Source organism: Halichoerus grypus, chromosome 6 (assembly GCF_964656455.1).
Source record: "Halichoerus grypus chromosome 6, mHalGry1.hap1.1, whole genome shotgun sequence".
NCBI lineage: Eukaryota > Metazoa > Chordata > Mammalia > Carnivora > Phocidae > Halichoerus > Halichoerus grypus.
In genome coordinates, this window is record NC_135717.1 from 102,845,741 (window position 1) to 102,863,227 (window position 17,487).

Here is a 17,487-nt window from a genome sequence, read left to right on the forward strand (position 1 = left end):
GGAAGCACACTTGAAAAGAGAACTATAAGATGAAATGGGGAGATAGTTTCTTTCTGCTTGGAGTCCAAACTGAAAATGGATCTCCCATTAGCTGAATGTTGTGGCATTTCCTGAGCAACACTATTAAACATTTTCCAGGCAACAGGAGTTCTGATATTACTGTTTAATCACTTCACACCAAAAAGCATATGGGTTATATCATGTAACTCAAAAACTATTCTGGAAGGTAAGGTGCCACTGGATCTTTGGATGCATTTTCAAGTTCTAGTGAGGATTATTTGATTTTGTATTGTAATATATAGAATAGTAGAATTTACCATAGCATAGTAGAACAAATATATAGCATAATAAAGTACTGACTTCGGAAACAGCATAGGTTCAAATCCTGGCCCTGCCACATATTAGCTATATGATCTTGGGAATATTATTTAATCTCTTTGAGCCTTAGTTTCACTATATGAAAATGTGATAATAAACCTACCGATTGTGAGGATTGAGTGTATTAGGATCCTCCAAAGAAACAGGGATATATAAAAAAATATTGGCTCACATGATTGTGGAGGCTTGAGGAGTCCAAAATATGATAGGGCAGGCCGGCAGGCTGGACACTCAGGGAAGAGTTGCAATTTGAACCAAGAGGCAGTCCCCTGGTAGAATTCCTTCTGTCACAGGAGGGGTCAATCTCTGTCTTACTAAGGCCTCCAACTGATTGGATGAGGCCCACCCACATTATGGAGGATACCCTGCTTTACTCAAAGTCTACAGATTTAAATGTTATTTGCATCCCAAAAAACACCTTCATAAAAACATCCAGAAGACTGTTTGAACAAATATCTGGGCACTGTGGCCCAGCCAAGTTGACATGTTAAAAGGAACCTTCACAGTGAGGTAAGGTTTGTAAAGAGAAAGAAGCAGATAGTGCAGACAATATTCAATAAAAACTTCTCACTATTTTATATATCACAGTGGCTTGGGGGATGAGGATAAAATTGCTGATTTTAAGACAAGTTCTTTGCTGAAAGTTTCTGATAAAGATTGGCCGGTATACGGTTAAGGAGAGGTGGAGTGATTGCCAATTCACTGCTTAAGACTAGAGGTATTTGTGACTATGTAAACCAGCTACTCTCTTTCACAAAGAAAGGAGAAAGCTGGAAGGACAAACTCTCACACCACTAATGTAAAAGAAAAGAAGATTTTTAGGATGATTCATCAATGATACTCTGCTGTACTCTCCTAACTCCAGGGAAATACAAGGTCAATACTGTAGTAAGAAATAAGTGTATACACTTCATTTTGTATTTTTCTCTTCCAAACCATACACAAAGTGAAGAACCATACACAGAGTGAAGAACCAGATGTTCTAAAAGATAAGCCCTCAAAATAGTGCAAGTAGAGAATAGAGAGTACTAGAATAAAAATGTAAATGCACCGATTAATACTGTGGGGGACCAACTCTTAAGACAAGGTTTTCTACAAATAAATTCAACACAAATTTCATTCTGACTTGACTACTGATAATGATCTTGCCCGGATCTGATATGTTTCAGACTTAGAAGAGCTCAGCAAAGATATTTACATCCTACACATAATCCTCACTCCCCGGAAAATAAAAACATCTATTAAAGTACAGAATAGTCAATAGTACATAGGCAGTGGATGTCAAGGAGACCGCAGGTGTTATAAATGCAAGATTAATTTCTAAAATTGTTTAAATGAGTTTTAATAAAGAGTGCATTGAAATGGAGACAGAATCAACAACTGGCAGATGTTTCCTTCTAGAAATGTTTTCCTCTTTCTATTGGGAAATGTCCTGAGCCACGTTACTTCTCTTGTAGCATTAAGAACATAATATGACCTGTCCTACTTTCCAGAGGAGTTGTGATTGTCACATACTGCAAGATATGTGAAAGCACTTTGAAAATGAAATGATGTAAGTGGAGTTACTATTTTTAGTATTAAAAAGAAGAGAAGAGAGACAGAGTGGAAAATGGGAAAGGTAACAGCTTTAGAATCATCCAGTCTGGAGGCTGAATACCAGCTGTGCCTCTCTGTACTTGTGTGACGGAGAGAAATTCTCTGCTTCTTGGAAAATGTCAGGCTTTATAAACGGAAGTCTCCAGGTGCGTGGCCACGTCGAGCATAGCAGTGACTGTGCATGCCTGAATACGGAAGAAGACAGGACAGGTCAAAGCATTCACAGTGCACCGGATGCAAGCATACTGTTTCACACAGGAAATGCTAAAAAGAAAGTTTCCATTTTGCAGGGCTAAGAATAAAATACTTTTGTAAAAGGAAGTTACAGTGGGTCAGGGCAAGTGGGGAAAGAGTAAAGGAGCAAAGCTGGATGGGCTGAAGTGGAACAGGAAAGAGGTTTCAGGCAGCCGGCTTGAACCTACTAGGCTGAGCTTCCAGCATCTCAGTAGGAGACAGATCTCAGGGCTCGATCCCAGGACCCTGGGATCATGACCTGAACTGAAGGCAGACACTTGACCGACGGAGCTCCCAGGCGCCCATGTCTTATAATTTCTTTAACACTTGTAGATCCACATTCATTATACCCCCTTGCAGACAGCTGTGCCAGCCAGTCAGCACCCACCCTCCTCACGGGTCTGGGTCCCGGCCCCCTTCTCTGAGCTGAGACACCACAGCCAGCTAAGCAGTGCACTCCCCCAAAGGATGCTCACTCTCACCAGGTCCTCTCAACTTTGGGCTAGAGGTCTTGGTCACTGCATACTGACAAAAAAAGAAAGAACAAATATAAAAGAATAATGATCAGGAAAGAAGAAGTAAACACTCTCTCTTTGCAGATTTATAATTGTTTCGATAGAAATTCCTAACAATCTATAAAACAACTATTAGAACTAATGAACTTGTCAAAGTCACAGGATCAATGACTATACTCAAATCAGTTGAGTTTTTATATACTACAGCAAACATGAATATTAAATTTTAAAACTTCCATGTACAATAGCGTCAAAACCCACAAAACCCTGAAAAGTTATGGTTCCGTCATACAAGATTTAGTATAAACTTGATCAGGTAACAATAAATGGTACTGTTTCTCCCATAGCTGGAATACATGGATTGTGTAGGAATCAGCAGAAAGAAGTGGGAATGGCTCCCTCATTATTACACCAAATAGCCCACTTGCAGAGTTTTTGCATCCATCTCTACAACTTTAAGTTCTGTTGTTTGGAGGTCTTGGTTTCTAAGAGAGAAGTCCTTACAGCAATGGTCCCATGGCGCTGGAGTTTGAGACTGCTAGCAGATCATTGTGAGTTCCTCATACCACTAAATCAACAGGCAAAGAAGGGAGTTGCTTGCTGGGTAGCTGACCCGGATTATCAAGAGGAAATTGGATTGGTGCCTACAAATGTGAACAGAGAGGACGATTTCTGAAACCCAGGGAATTCTCTTTGATTGCCTTAATGACATCATGTCCAATAGTAAAAGTAAACTGAAAACAACATCATGCAATAAAGGAAAGAGCCCCTGAAGACTTTTAGGTAATGAACCCTGACCAGCGGAGATCCTGGCTGATGGAAACAGAAGCATGGAATGCGTAATGGAAGAAGGAAGTTATTGATACCAACCAGCCACAGCCTTGTGATGAGTTCCAGGAATGAAAACGGTGGCAGCTTCACTTGGTTTCTTGCTTGCTGTTGTATGTGTTTCTATGTATATTAACTATTTTATTCTTCTTTTTCTTTTCCATATTTCTTAATGTGTTTTATTGAAGGTTGAATCTATGATTTAATATTTAGGGAATGGAATAGATGGGATTGGGATTGAAAATGAGGAATAATTAATATACTTCAGAGATAACTTGATTTTATTTACAGTATGGGTTTTCCCACCCTGCTGTGTACAGGAAGAAACCATTAGGGGCGCCTGGGTGGCTCAGTTGTTAAGCGTCTGCCTTCAGCTCAGGTCATGATCTCAGGGTCCTAGGATCGAGCCCCACATCGGGCTCCCTGCTCAGCAGGGAGCCTGCTTCTCCTTCTCCCACTCCCCCCTGTTTGTGTTCCCTCTCTCGCTGTGTCTCTCTCTGTCAAATAAATGGATAAAATCTTTAAAAAAAAAAAAAAAAGAAAAGAAAAGAAACCATTAGGAGCGTCTGGGTGATTCAGTCGGTTAAGCATCTGACTTTGGCTCAGGTCATGGTCTCAGGGTGCTAGGATCAAGCCCCGCATTGGGCTCTGCGCTCAGCAGGGCGTCTGCTTCTCCCTCTTCCCCTCCCCCCACTTGTCCGCGCACACGGCTCTCTCTCTCTAATAAATAAAATCTTTTAAAAAAAAGAAGCCATTAAATATCTATTTATATTTACTTTTACCTTATCTTTTAAAATTTCTGTTTTATAAGCATATTATATGTATTATTAGAAAAATATTGCATAAAATCAGGAATTGAACTCAAGTGACCTTAAAATTCTCTAACAGAGTTAGAGACCTGCACCAAGTGTTCATCGTGGGCATTCTAAGTTTTCTTCCGACTGATCAAGTTAGCTAAACTCCCTCCCCAAAAGAATCTCAAAGAAATCTCAACCTGTTTCCTTCCTGCCCAAGTCTCCTTCTAAAATGTTACTGGATCCTGAAATACTCTAATGATCATTACCTGTTAGCTACCAGGCCACCAGGACAATGAGAAGCTGCTCTGTCTACAAGGCTGCCCACCAGCTGCCTGACACAGCATGTCTGGGGATGAAGGACCTTTCTTTCTTTCTTTTTTTTTTTTTTTTTTTTTTTAAAGATTTTATTTATTTATTTGACAGAGAGAGACACAGCAAGAGAGGGAACACAAGCAGGGGGAGTGGGAGAGAGAGAAGCAGGCTTCCCGCAGAGCAGGGAGCCCGATGTGGGGCTCGATCCCAGGACCGTGGGATCATGACCTGAGCCGAAGGCAGACGCTTAACGACTGAGCCACCCAGGCGTCCCTCTTTCTTTCTTTTTTTAAAGATTTATTTATTTGAGAGAGAGAGAGAGAGAGAGAAAGAGCAGGGGAAGGGGCATGGAGAGAGAGAGCGGGAGAGAGAATCTCAAGCAGACTCCATGCTGAGTGCAGAGCCCGACACAGACTTGATCTCATGACCCTGAGATCAGCCCTGAGCCGAAACCAAGAGTCAGATGTTTTAACTGACTGTGCCACCCAGGTGCCCTTGATGGACCCCCTTTATTTCTAGAGACAAAATGTTTCTCTCTTAAAAATAATTGAGGGGCACCTGGGTGGCTCAGGTGTTAAGCGTCTGTCTTCGGCTCAGGTCATGATCCCAGGGTCCTGGGATCGAGCCCCACGTCGGACTCCCTGCTCTGTGGGAAGCCTGCTTCTCCCTCTCCCACTCCCCCTGCTTGTGTTCCCTCTCTCGCTGTGTCTCTGTCAAATAAATAAATAAAATCTTTTTAAAAAATGTTTAAAAAAAATAATTGGTATTGTTGACAGACTGAATCATAGAGGCTCTGCTCAGTAGGAAAGCTGTTAGGGGAAAAAGCACTTCATTTCTGGATTGTTTGGAGAAGAGACCAGAGTTTTTTAGGGAAACCAAGAAAAGGTTTCAGGTGACCCCAAGTGATAGAGGAGTTTTCCTTGTTGATAAGAAGCAGCACACTCATCTCAGTGGTTACCAGCACACAAACACATCCACACAGTTATATGCCTTAACATTTATCTTACTAATTAGACAACAATCTCCCATCCAAGAAGCCACTCAGAAGTGGGACTCTTCTCAAGTCTTTTAAATAAATCTCACTTGCAAACACTCCTTCTGTTTCACATTTCTGAAATAAAGTTATTTGAATGCTACTATGTCTTTGTCATATGTCCGTTATTTTCATTGCGTTCAGTCTCCTAGTCCACCCGTGCCAGTACTTTTCCTGATCTCCAAGCCAAGTATAAAACTTCTCAGATCTAGTCATCTAATATTCGCACCGATACTGGTGACTAATCAGTGGCATGAACCGGCAGATCAACCGGTATTTCCTTCAGCCTTTATCCACTGAACACTGCACTTGAAGTTCTTTCTTATGTGAATACTAGTAGAAAGGCTTTGGAGTTTCTTCACCTGGACCAAGAACTAGGGAAGAGAGATTGAAGAAAAAAGACCATAGATTATAGGGAGAAGTCACTTCACTGCTGCACTTACACCCCAGTAGCTTTCACAGAGTTTTTGTTTGTTTGTTTTTAAGAGGAGGGTTGTTTTCTTTTATGTTTGAAAAGAAAAACCTCATGGGTGGAATAATATTTTAATGGATATTTATGCTCTATGGTTAAAATGGATTATGCCATAGCAAGATCCCTCACCACCTCTCAACCTACAGTGTGAGAACGTTCTTTTTAAACAGGATGGAAAATAAACAGTTATGTGAGCATTGCCATCTGGATAGGCCCTGGTGGTAACTTTCAAACTCCTCTTAGCATCCTCTAAAAGAGACTTTAAATGCATTCACAGGGTTCTGAGTAAGTGCCGTGGGAGTTTAAAGGATCTCAGCAGTTCTTCCTCTCTCAGTCAGCAAGAATTTTCTGCTAAAGATCTCCAATTACTTCAGTACTTTGCAAACACTGTGAATGAAAGCACATCGGCGCTACCCACACGCAAGCTGCTTTCAGAAAGCTTCCTCTTACAGAGAACTTTTTCTTTCTTTTCTTTTTTCTTTTTTTTAAAGATTTATTTATTTATTTATTTGAGAGAAAGAGCGCACATGAGAGGGGGTAGGGTCAGAGGGAGAAGCAGGCTCCCCACTGAGCAGGGAGCCTGATGCAGGGCTTGATCCCAGGACCCTGCGATCATGATCTGAGCCAAAGGCAGTCGCTTAACCGACTGAGCCACCCAGGCATCCCCTAGAGAGCTTTTTCGATGACAGATCTCTAACAGCTACAATAAACCCAGTGCAGTCCACCAAACAAACCCCTGATATCCAGTGGGGGGTGTCCTGATTTAAATACCAAGGAAGTTCGGAAAAATTAGGTCCCATCATACACAGTTGGTATTCTGATAAAAATTTATGAAAAATAATTGTGCAGATCATTTGACTAAATAATACCTTTTCTGGGAATTTACCCTAAGAGTACAATGAAACAAGTATACAGAGACATATGTATGGAAGTGTTTATTGTGGTATTGTTATTGCAAACAATCTGAATGCTCATATAGGGTACTTTATTGAATAAAGTCCATATTGTACATATTTACAAGGGATTATCTAACCATTAAAAATGGTTGTGGTACTCGTGGAATGAGATGTTCATGATACATTTTTAGGTGGTAAAGGTAGATTATATGTACAGTATGAGTCAAAATATATGTATTTTTGGGTGAGTGGAAAAATAATGGAAAGAGCTTTTCTTGGCTTCTCCACTCCTGGTCCCAAATTCTGCATGAGTCACAATTCAACAAGTAGAATCAGTAGGACTTATCTATATCTACTTCGATATCTACATCTACATCTACAACTATACCTACATCTACATCTATATCTATATCTATATTTATCTTTCTGTCCATTGGTCTGTCTGTCTGTCTATCTATCTGCCTACCTACCTATCAGTAAAGGCATTTGTTACAGGAACTGGTTCGTACAATTCCAGGAGCAGGTTAAGCAGTATCTGTAAGGCCGTGTGTCTGTATCTGGTGCCAGAGCTTGAAGTCCACAGGACAAAGAGTCAGTCACAGGTAGGCTGGAACTTTATGAGGATTAAGTGAAACTTGTGTCTGTTCTTGTTGCCTCTGTCTTTAGTGAGGAGGGTATCTCTCAAAAAAACTGAGGGAGGAGTCAGGGGAAGGCAGATCATCTGCAGGCTCAGCTGCTGCCTGATGGCAATCAAGTGAGTCTGCGGTCAGCAACAGGGTGTTGTCAACTACAAAATGGCTACCGCTTCCCTTCTGCCTGTGGAAAATTCTTGCAGGAATCTCCCTCGTGACCTACCCTATCGAGAAACACTCAAGAAGAACTCTTGGAGATGTAGTTCAGACTAGCCGAGTTGACACATTGCAAAGCCACCACTAAGGCTAAGTCGGAATGTAGCTTGGAGTGAGAACCCAAGGGCCGTGGCTCACTGAAGCCCAGATTCAGGCACCCTTGTTCGCCCACCCAGAGAGGCAAGAATGGCTCTCAAAGCGTAAATGGTCTTCTTTCTTCCTATGGCAGGATTTAGCATCCAGAAATTAAAAAGATAAGATTTCACTGTTTTTTGCTTTTCTTTTCTTTTCTTTTCTTTCTTTTTTTTTTATTTTAAGATTTTATTTATTTATTCATAAGAGACAGAGAGAGAGAGGCAGAGGGAGAAGCGGGCTCCCTGCTCAGTGGGACTCGATCCCAGGACCCTGGGATCATGACCTGAGCCGAAGGCAGACGCTTAACCATCTGAGCCACCCAGGTGCCCTCTTTTCTTTTCTTTTCTTTTCTTTTTTTCTAAGGAAGGCAGACTGCCATATGAAGCGTCTCATTTGGATGTGTCTGGAGGCTTGGAAGCTTGACTACCCTAAGTTCTCCTACAAATGGACCCTGAGAGCTTGTTGGGAGGTTCTAGCAGGGGAGTGCAGCTACTTGTATGCCCTTGACCCAAGAATGTCCTCCTCTGTCAGGGAAGGTCATCCACTTCCACCGAGCACACAGCTTTGGGAGGGATGCACATGGAGCTGGAGTGGTGGGGGAGGAAGGGACACCCACCTAGCCAGCCAGATCAGCCGAATCAACCCTGGTGATCAGTGCAGTGACAGATGTCACAACCAGACTGCCCTCACATCCAAGACTTCACTGTTTTTGAGAATGACTTAATACAAATCTAATCAATCAAAAGAGTGTGTGCTTGTCCCAAGGGTTTTACCTATATTTATTCATTCAGTTCTCCCGTCAGATTTATATTAAAGATGAAAGTGAAACACAAAGGGGTTAAGGGGTTAAGCAACTGGCTGGCAAGTACACAGATGATCAGGGGCAGAGTCAAGATTTCAACCTGAGCACTCCAGTTCCAATCCTGTGTGCTTAGTCATCATGCTGGACTTGTTTCTTTTAGATAGCTATGTACCTACAAACTGGTGTCTGCTGTGAAAACCCTGAAACACTGCAAAATGCTTAAGAATCTAATGAAGGATACTGTATGCTATTTACTAAAGATAGAAAAACAGGTAATAGATTTATCTAGAACTAAGTCGTGTGAAAGTACAATGTTCGAAAATGGCCAAATCCTAATTCTCATATAAATACAAAATGAACACCTGTTAACTATTTTGTTTAATTCATTGATTAATGAGGAAACCAGTAAGATATTAAAATTGATTCAAATGAGATATTTTTACAGATATTTTTATTCTCCAGTAGACAAAATTCATTTACATCACTATGACCGGGAATCTTCTGCTTTGCTATGGACAAGAGATATTTGCATTGTCATCAGTTTTCTACATGAGTAAAACTCTATCACTACAGATTTGTGAATAGCCTTGTCAAAGATAATCAAAGGTGCGTACCCCATAGAGTCAGATAATCCCTGGAGAGTCTGCTAGACAACCCCACATTCACTTAATGGACACTTTAGTAGTCTCTCCTGCCTGTTTCCAAGGCTTTAACAACTTTTCCTGACAATTGAAATAAAACTTCTTTACTGAATTAAATTGAGCCATCATAAAATATTCTAGTTACTTCAAATAGTATTTTAACTGACACATTGTCTAAGAATCCTTTCTATTCTAAAATTCTATGATTCTAAGAAAATGGATATTTCCTGGAGGGATATTATAAGAATTAGATGACAATAATTTTATTTTCCTGTTTTAGTTGGTGTTATAATTTTGGGAATAAGAGGGGAATTTTCTAACAAAAAATTTTATCAGGGGAAATTGCTAAAAACAGGTAAGGAAAAAAATACAAGAGGAATTAAGTTAAAAACCGAGAAAGAATAAGAAAGAAGAGGTGTAAGAATAAATATATGGATTTTTTTTTTAAGTCATGTAGTGGACTGTGGTCTACAGGTATTCTAAGCAGACACTCTGATTATATTTATTTCCTCACCAAGAGTCTCAAAACCATTGACCCAATGCTGCTGAATCCAAATAACGAACCCAGTGAAGTTCCCCTGGTCTGGGGGTCAGTGGGAAAGTAAATGTTCTAAGATTCCAATTGGGACACTTAAGAGGAAGGCTTAGTTTTGTGTGATTACAAAAAGGCAAAGAACACAAAGTACAAGATTAAAAAAAAAAAAAGTTCCAGAAGGAAAAATCCTTTCACTGGGTTCCTTCTGAAAGGACAGCCCTGAGACTGTCGGAGATGCCGAGTAGGTAGAGGTGACCGAAGGCAGCCTCTTCACGTGTGCTGTGAGACATCTGTGTTTCGTGATGATGCCATTTTCACAGGAGGCCATGTGAACTAAGGAGACAATGAACCCCATTCTCCCTCAGAGCCCCAGGAAGGAGGAAGAGCCCCTTTGGAAGTGCTCACCTAAGTACACTCAATGGTAGCCTAGCCATATCATTGTGGCCCTAGGATCGCCCAAGAAAATTCAATACTGAGAGTGATAGATCATTGCAAAAAGACTGAACTCCTGGTAAGATGGCCATTAGATAAAGTATTACTCCTTTAGGGTGCCTTAAGCTCTCTCATTATATGGTGAGCAGGAATTGAAATGGTTTAGCCCATAAATTCATTTAATCTAATTTGTCACAGAAAGTATCAGAATTAACTTTCAGATTACCATTGTGGCAGTAGACGTGTTCAAGCAAGGCTTCCGGCTTGGCACTGGGCCAATCACCAGAAGAGGGACCACACCCTCAAGTTGTTTAAATTTTAGTTTAGCAATACAACAAGTATATATAGAAAAGGGCCCATAACTCAGGGAGTCAAGGGACTTGGGTTCTAATTTTAGATCCAGTGCTGAGGAACTGTTTGAGCCTGCACCAGTCACCTCCCTAGCATGGTGCCATATTAGTAAATCTGTAAGTAAAAAGATTAGACAAGACGATTCCTGAGATCTCTTCTAGCTCCCAAATTACAGTTGATCCCCGAACAACACAGGCTTGAACTGCACGGGTCCACATACACATGGAATTGTTTTCAATCAACACAGTATAGTACTATATTTTCTCTTCCTTAGGATTTTCTCAATAACATTTTCTTTACTCTAGCTTACTTTATTGTAAGAATACAATATATAATACATACAACATACAAAATATGCGTTAATCAATTGTATTTGTTATCAGTAAAGTACAGTCAACAGTAGGCTATTAGTAGTTAAGTTCTGAGTCAAAGCTATACTTGTATTTTCAACTGTGTGGGGGGTCGGCACCCCTGGCCCCGATGTTGTTCAAGGGTCAATTATACTTAATTCCTTTTTATGAATATGAATTCATATACAGTAAATATAACCGAAAGCATAAAAAAAACAAAGCGTTCAAGGGCGCCTGCGTGGCTCAGTTGGTTAAGCATCTGACTCTTGATTTGGCTCAGGTCATGATCTCAGGTTTGTGAGATCGAGCCCCGTGTTGGGCTCCACACTGGGCATGGGGTCTGCTTAAGATTCTCTCTCTCCCTCTGCCCCACCCCTGCTCTCTCTCTCTCTCTAAAAAAAAATAAAGAAAATAAACAAAGTGTTCAGAATTGTGTATTAGTCTGAAAAGAGTCAGCTGTAGTCTAGCTGACTAGCAGTAGTGTAGTGACTAACATCGATGTGATCTTACAATGGGCCGAGCACTGGGCTTACCACATGAAAGCATATCTCTTGTAAGCCTTAAAACAATTCTATGAAGTAGGTTGTGAAGCTCACTTTACAGATAAAGAAACTGAGGTACGGAGGGTTAAAGTCCTCTCCATAGATTACATAGTTTGAATAGTGGGTCATATATCTAGTAGCAATTTTTTGAAGATTTTATTTATTTATTTGAGAGAGAGAGAGCAGAGTGAGAGAGAGAGAGAGAGCCTATAAGCTCGGGGGAGGGGCAGAGGGAGAGGGAGAAGCAGACTCCCCACTGAGCAGGAAGCCTGGGATCATGACTTGAGCTGAAGGCAGACGCTTAACTGACTGAGCCACCCAGGTGCCCCTCTAGTAGCATTTTTTTAAGCGGAACTTGGAGATAAAAGTTTTAGGAAATAATTACTGAACACCTGGGAAGTCACCTTCAGTAGGAATAGGGGATATACACTCCCTAAACAGGTTGTAAAACCAATTATTTCACCCCATGTCCACTGCCAAGACCCTGCTTCAAGACATCAGCATCTCCTGCTGGGGTTCTGGCACTAAATTCCCAACAGACCACCCCATGGGGTCTCTTGTCACACCCACCACAAGGCAATTTCCACACAGTAGCCAGAGTGGGCTTTCCGTAAGACGAGTCCCATGTTGTCAATCCCTCAACAAATATTTGCTAAGTGAATCTGTGAAAGATACAGTGAAATCCATCCATCCCAGAGAACTGATGGTTGGTAAAAAGAAGAGGTGGGGTGGAAGGGAGAGAGAGAGAAAGAAAAAAAGAGAGAGAGAGAGAAGCAGGAGCTGAGCCAGGAAATGGCATGACTGAGAAAAAGTATTTCCAGAAGTTGTGTGTAGAACACACTAACAAAGACAGAGCACAGAGGGATGGTGGCTGCCGGCCAAGGTGGGGTTGATGACAGTGGCCAGGGTGGGAGCTTGCAGCTGGACAGAGGGACCCATGCCAGGAAATATTCTCGGGAAGCAATACAGGGATTTGGGGTAGGGCTAAGGGAAAGGAAAAGGGAAATAGAAAGATTAGGCATGATTTCATGAGCCTTAGGGACATCCTTGATGGAAAAACAAAGCAAACAGGTCAAGGTGTAGTATTTCCTTAGCATGTTAACAATCAGGAATTTCAAAGGAAACCTCCTTGGGATGAGCCCCAACTTTATCAAGCTCTTCTACATTTCTGTTTCTAGCATAACCAAAACATTTATCTAGAAATCCTTTGTAACAAACAAAAGAAACCTTAGAGATAAAATTTCTAGAGCTCATTGATGATGAAAATCTTTCCAGAATGTATCTGTCATACGCTTAATTATTTGAGTAACTTCAGGTTATAGCCATCATTTTACATTTATATTATACATACCCTCACAGTATAAATCTCTGCCTTTCTTTAATCCTTGTAATATAATATTTAACTGTGCCAATATGAATGATCCCTTCCTTCACCTTAACTTTAACTGCTGAATTAGATAAGAATTTTTGGAGAAGCACTTCTTTTTTTTTTTAAAGATTTTATTTATTTATGTGACAGAGAGAGACACAGCGAGAGAGGGAACACAAGCAGGGGGAGTGGGAGAGGGAGAAGCAGGCTTCCCGCGGAGCAGGGAGCCCGATGCGGGGCTCGATCCCAGGACCCTGGGATCATGACCTGAGCTGAAGGCAGACGCTTAGTGACTGAGCCACCCGGGCGCCCCTCGAGAAGCACTTCTAATATATAAAGCATATTCTTCTAATTCCCAATTTACTGGGCCAGAAAGGAAGTGTCTAATGTTTTGTTCAGTACTGCTATCTATTTTAGGTCAGGAGACAGCTCAGAAAAACAAATATCACTTGAATCTCACATCTGACTAGGCAAATCTACACTTTCCAATATGGATTATTTTTGGTCCAGCAAGTTTTGTTTCAATTCTTTTTCTGCTATGTCTAGTTTCACAATGTGATTAATGACTGAACTTTCCTTGTCTTCCCCACAGTCGCCTTGAGAATTTGCAGCATTAGATTTATTCATTTATTATAAGGGCAAAACAGAGACGTGATCTTCAATGTAAATGTTGCTGCTCAAAATGTGCAGATATTCATCACTATCTTTTAATCATTTTTTGATGATAATGCACAAAACAGCTTTATATGGTACACACACTTTTTACCTATACTTTTGAGGTAAAAAAAAAAAATATTGCTTGTGAAAAGTATCAGATTTAACATTACAAATTAAAGCCTCTCTCTAGATTAAAGACAGCAGAATGACTGAAGATGATCCTCTTTCTGATATGTAGTTTCAGTTCTCAGAAGAGCCACTATAAAAATAAGAGTAATTCTCACACAGAGAAAAAACAATTAACTAGAACTTTCAATCTTAAAAAGTCATTTATACAATGACTATTGACAGCAAATTGTTTCAAATGATCAACCTGAGAAACCACCAGACACTTCTCCTCTGAATTCCCTTATGACCCACTGGAATTTTCTGAGTCTTAAAGCACAGTTGCTTGTGGGAAGTACTGACTTAGAGAGTTAGTGTGTTCAAAAACTCATTCTTGCTAGTTGAAACTACAGACCTGTGCAATGAACAATACCGCCATCCTGAAATGAAAAATCCATTTCTTTCTGGCTTTTGGGACCCCTGAAAATGGCAGCTTCATCTGGATTCTTTACATGTGTCAACGGGCTCTGGGGAGCACGTCAGGAGCAGGCCATGGAGCCCGAGGCCTGCCTTCTAACCCTGATGCAGGAACTTGTTAGCCTCACTTTTTCCCTCCATTTCTATCATCCAGATACTCAGACCCATTCTTCTTGATTTTAATCAGCTAGGTCCTCTCTCACTTCCAAGCTTGCAGCATGTCTTTCAACATATTTTCCTGGACTACACTTTCTGTCCCCTTTGAGCTACATTAATAACACTTGACCTTCAAGTCTCCATTTAAAGGTCACTTCAGCAAGGCCTACTCTGCCCACCAGGTTAGATTCCCTCTGATATATATTCCCATAACTTCCTGTCCTGTAATGAAAGCAAGCGTCATATCACACTGTAAATTATTTCTTTAATAACATCATTTCTTCCTTCCCCTGGAGAGTATAAGCTCCGTAAGAGTAGGGACGGCCTAACCTTCGTGCTTAGTATAGCGCCTGGGTGGGAGTGGATGAGTGAAAGGCTATCTGTGTAATCGAAACCCAGTTACTCATTGCTTTGAGACTCTGCGTGGGCACTTCCAAGAATTCAAAGAGATAATGTACCTAGAATATATAACTCCAAAAATTAGGAGCTTATTAAATGGAAGCGTAGTTTATGCACTTGGGCCATGATGTGAAAGATAACAGCAAGCTGAAGAGGTTGTTGGAGCCCAACAGAGGCCACTTCGGGGTGCCCCAGCTCAGCCTCTTGAGTGCACATTTCTCCAGGAAATGCCAAGCTCAACTGCCATGGCAACCGATGAAAGCAAATGCTGCTGCCCCATTGGTTTACGGATGTTTCTTAATGTTGTCTTTAGTGTAGAATCCCACTTTTCAGATAAAACATAGTGAGAAACACAAATCCAAGTCTAGGGTCATAGGATTATCAATATTGTAGTAATGCATTTTCTTATCATGTCCCCCCACTGAAGGGACGCTAAAAGGCGGGGATTGTATCTTTCTTGTTTTGACAGAACACCTGGTCACCATTGCAACTGTTAATCTTCCTAAATTAATTTTCACGTCCCTCACTTGCTCAAGAACTTATACGGCTGCCTACTAACACATTAGGAACAGACTGTTTCCTAGGGTTTAAATAGTCTGCCTCCAATAATTTACTTATCCTCTTTGTCCGTATTTCCTCACTGTTCCAGTAAGGCCCACTTGAACGCTGATTGCTTTCCCCTACCCCTCACATAAACACATAAGCCAGGTTATTTCTGAAATGCCTTCTCCCCTCTTCCTCACTTAGTCAAATCTTAAATCATTCTTGGATGCCTAATTAAAGTCCTATCTCTTCCACGAGCTCTGTAAATCCCATACTGTTCTTCCCTTTTCTGAGCTTACATTATAGGGACAACCATTGCCACAGAATTAGCAATTCAATATTCTCTGGTTTTTCTATATTCTTCCTTTCCACAAACACAAATGCACAGGTACTAGATGGAGGCAGATAAGTAAGACCAAGAAGACAAAGACCCTGCTCTTGAGATACACTGACATGGACAGATGCTGTATTATCTGCCTGGAATAGCATCCTCTCCATGCACAGCCCTCCTGGGAAATGTTCCTTTATCCACCGAACAAATCAAAGGGAGGAACTATTGTCTTATAGAACCTACTGTCTTATAGCCAGTGCTGATTGTCTCTGGGGTATCTATCACTTGAGACAGTCACAGTAAAGAAGCTTACGTTTCTAGCCAGTTAACTAGCCAGTTAACTAGAACTGGGTGGAAACCTTACACAAGCTTGATCAAATGGAGTCCTTCTTGGACATTCTGAATTTGACATAGGGAACAAGTTTCAGGCCATTCTGATGCTGATGTTGTGTGATGTAAAGCTATGTGCCAAGAGCCATCAGCAGCCATGTTTCCTGATGATGGAGAACTTAGGCTGATTGAAGGCTGAATTTTCATGGCTGTGTCCTCAGGACCTGTTGCAGTTCCTGGTACACAGTATTCCATAAATGTTGACTAGGTGGTGCCTGATATTTACTTAATGTCCATTTTATGCAGAATACGACATCAGGCATTGTGAGAAAGAAACAGAAAAAACAGAATGAAGTTTAACATACACTAACAGGTTTGATAATCATGTAGTGATTCTTTTCTCCATTTTCTTTTCTTTATTTTTAAATTTTAATTAATTTTTTTTTAGAGAGGGAGGAGAGGAGGGGCAAAGGGAGAGGAAAGGAGAGAATCCCAAGCAGACTCCACACCCAGTGCAGAACCTGACGCGGGGCTGCTCCCATGACCCTGAGATCATGACCTGAGCCGAAATCAAGAGTTGGAAGCTTAACTAACTGAGCCACTCGGGTGCTCCACTTTTCTCCATTTTCTGATGAGGAAACAGAGGCTCAGATGGTTGAGTAACTTGCCTGAGTTTAACACAAGTGGTAAGTGGCAGAGCATGGAGCACGGGCTCACAGTTCTGTCTGGTCCTAAGTCTATGCTTTCTCCACTACACCATGGTTCTCAAAGCTTACAAATTTGGTGGGAAGATGAAACATATAAACATTAATTAACTTGAGGATTGGGTATGCCCTCCAGATGTTTACCGATCAAACAGATGCCATTTAGGTTTAAGGTAAAGCTTAGTTGGAAAGTCAGCATGTCTCAGGACCTACCACAATTGCACACTGTAACTTGATCAGATTTGGGGTTAGACAATTGGTTTTGGCAGTGCTAATTAATAAGGCCTGCCAAAGATGTAACTGTAAACAGAAACAACGTCTGACTGTAATACAAAGAGAAAGTAATGTAATATATCCCAGCATTCATTCAGAGTTTGGCTGTTTCTCGGATGGCCAGAAAAGTGATAATAAAGAGGTGTTCATTATAGCTGGGGTTCCTGGCAAAACTGTCACCGCATTTCTCTCTGGAACACATTATATTGTTTTTTGTCTCATGTGTTCTATTCTTATTCCATTCCCAACCTTTGTAGATAGCATGTGTGTATGTCTAATTTTGTCTCATTTACAAATTCAGTTCAATTTACATTCAAATGATTTTCAGGCTTTCCCTTCTGCTGTGACTTAAGCCACAACATGTGGGAAACGAGGGTGAGCAGTGGCTTGAAGAGAATCAGTGTCAGAAGAGAAATAATTGCTTTAATACTACCATGGGAGGAAAA

At 41.0% G+C, this 17,487-nt stretch overlaps 1 protein-coding gene across 1 annotated transcript in view; it reads right to left on the reverse strand.

Annotated features, from left to right (window-relative positions):
• Positions 1 to 17,487, reverse strand: part of LOC118525944 (uncharacterized) — a 343,595-nt gene that overhangs the window by 13,371 nt on the left and 312,737 nt on the right. The window lies entirely within an intron of this gene.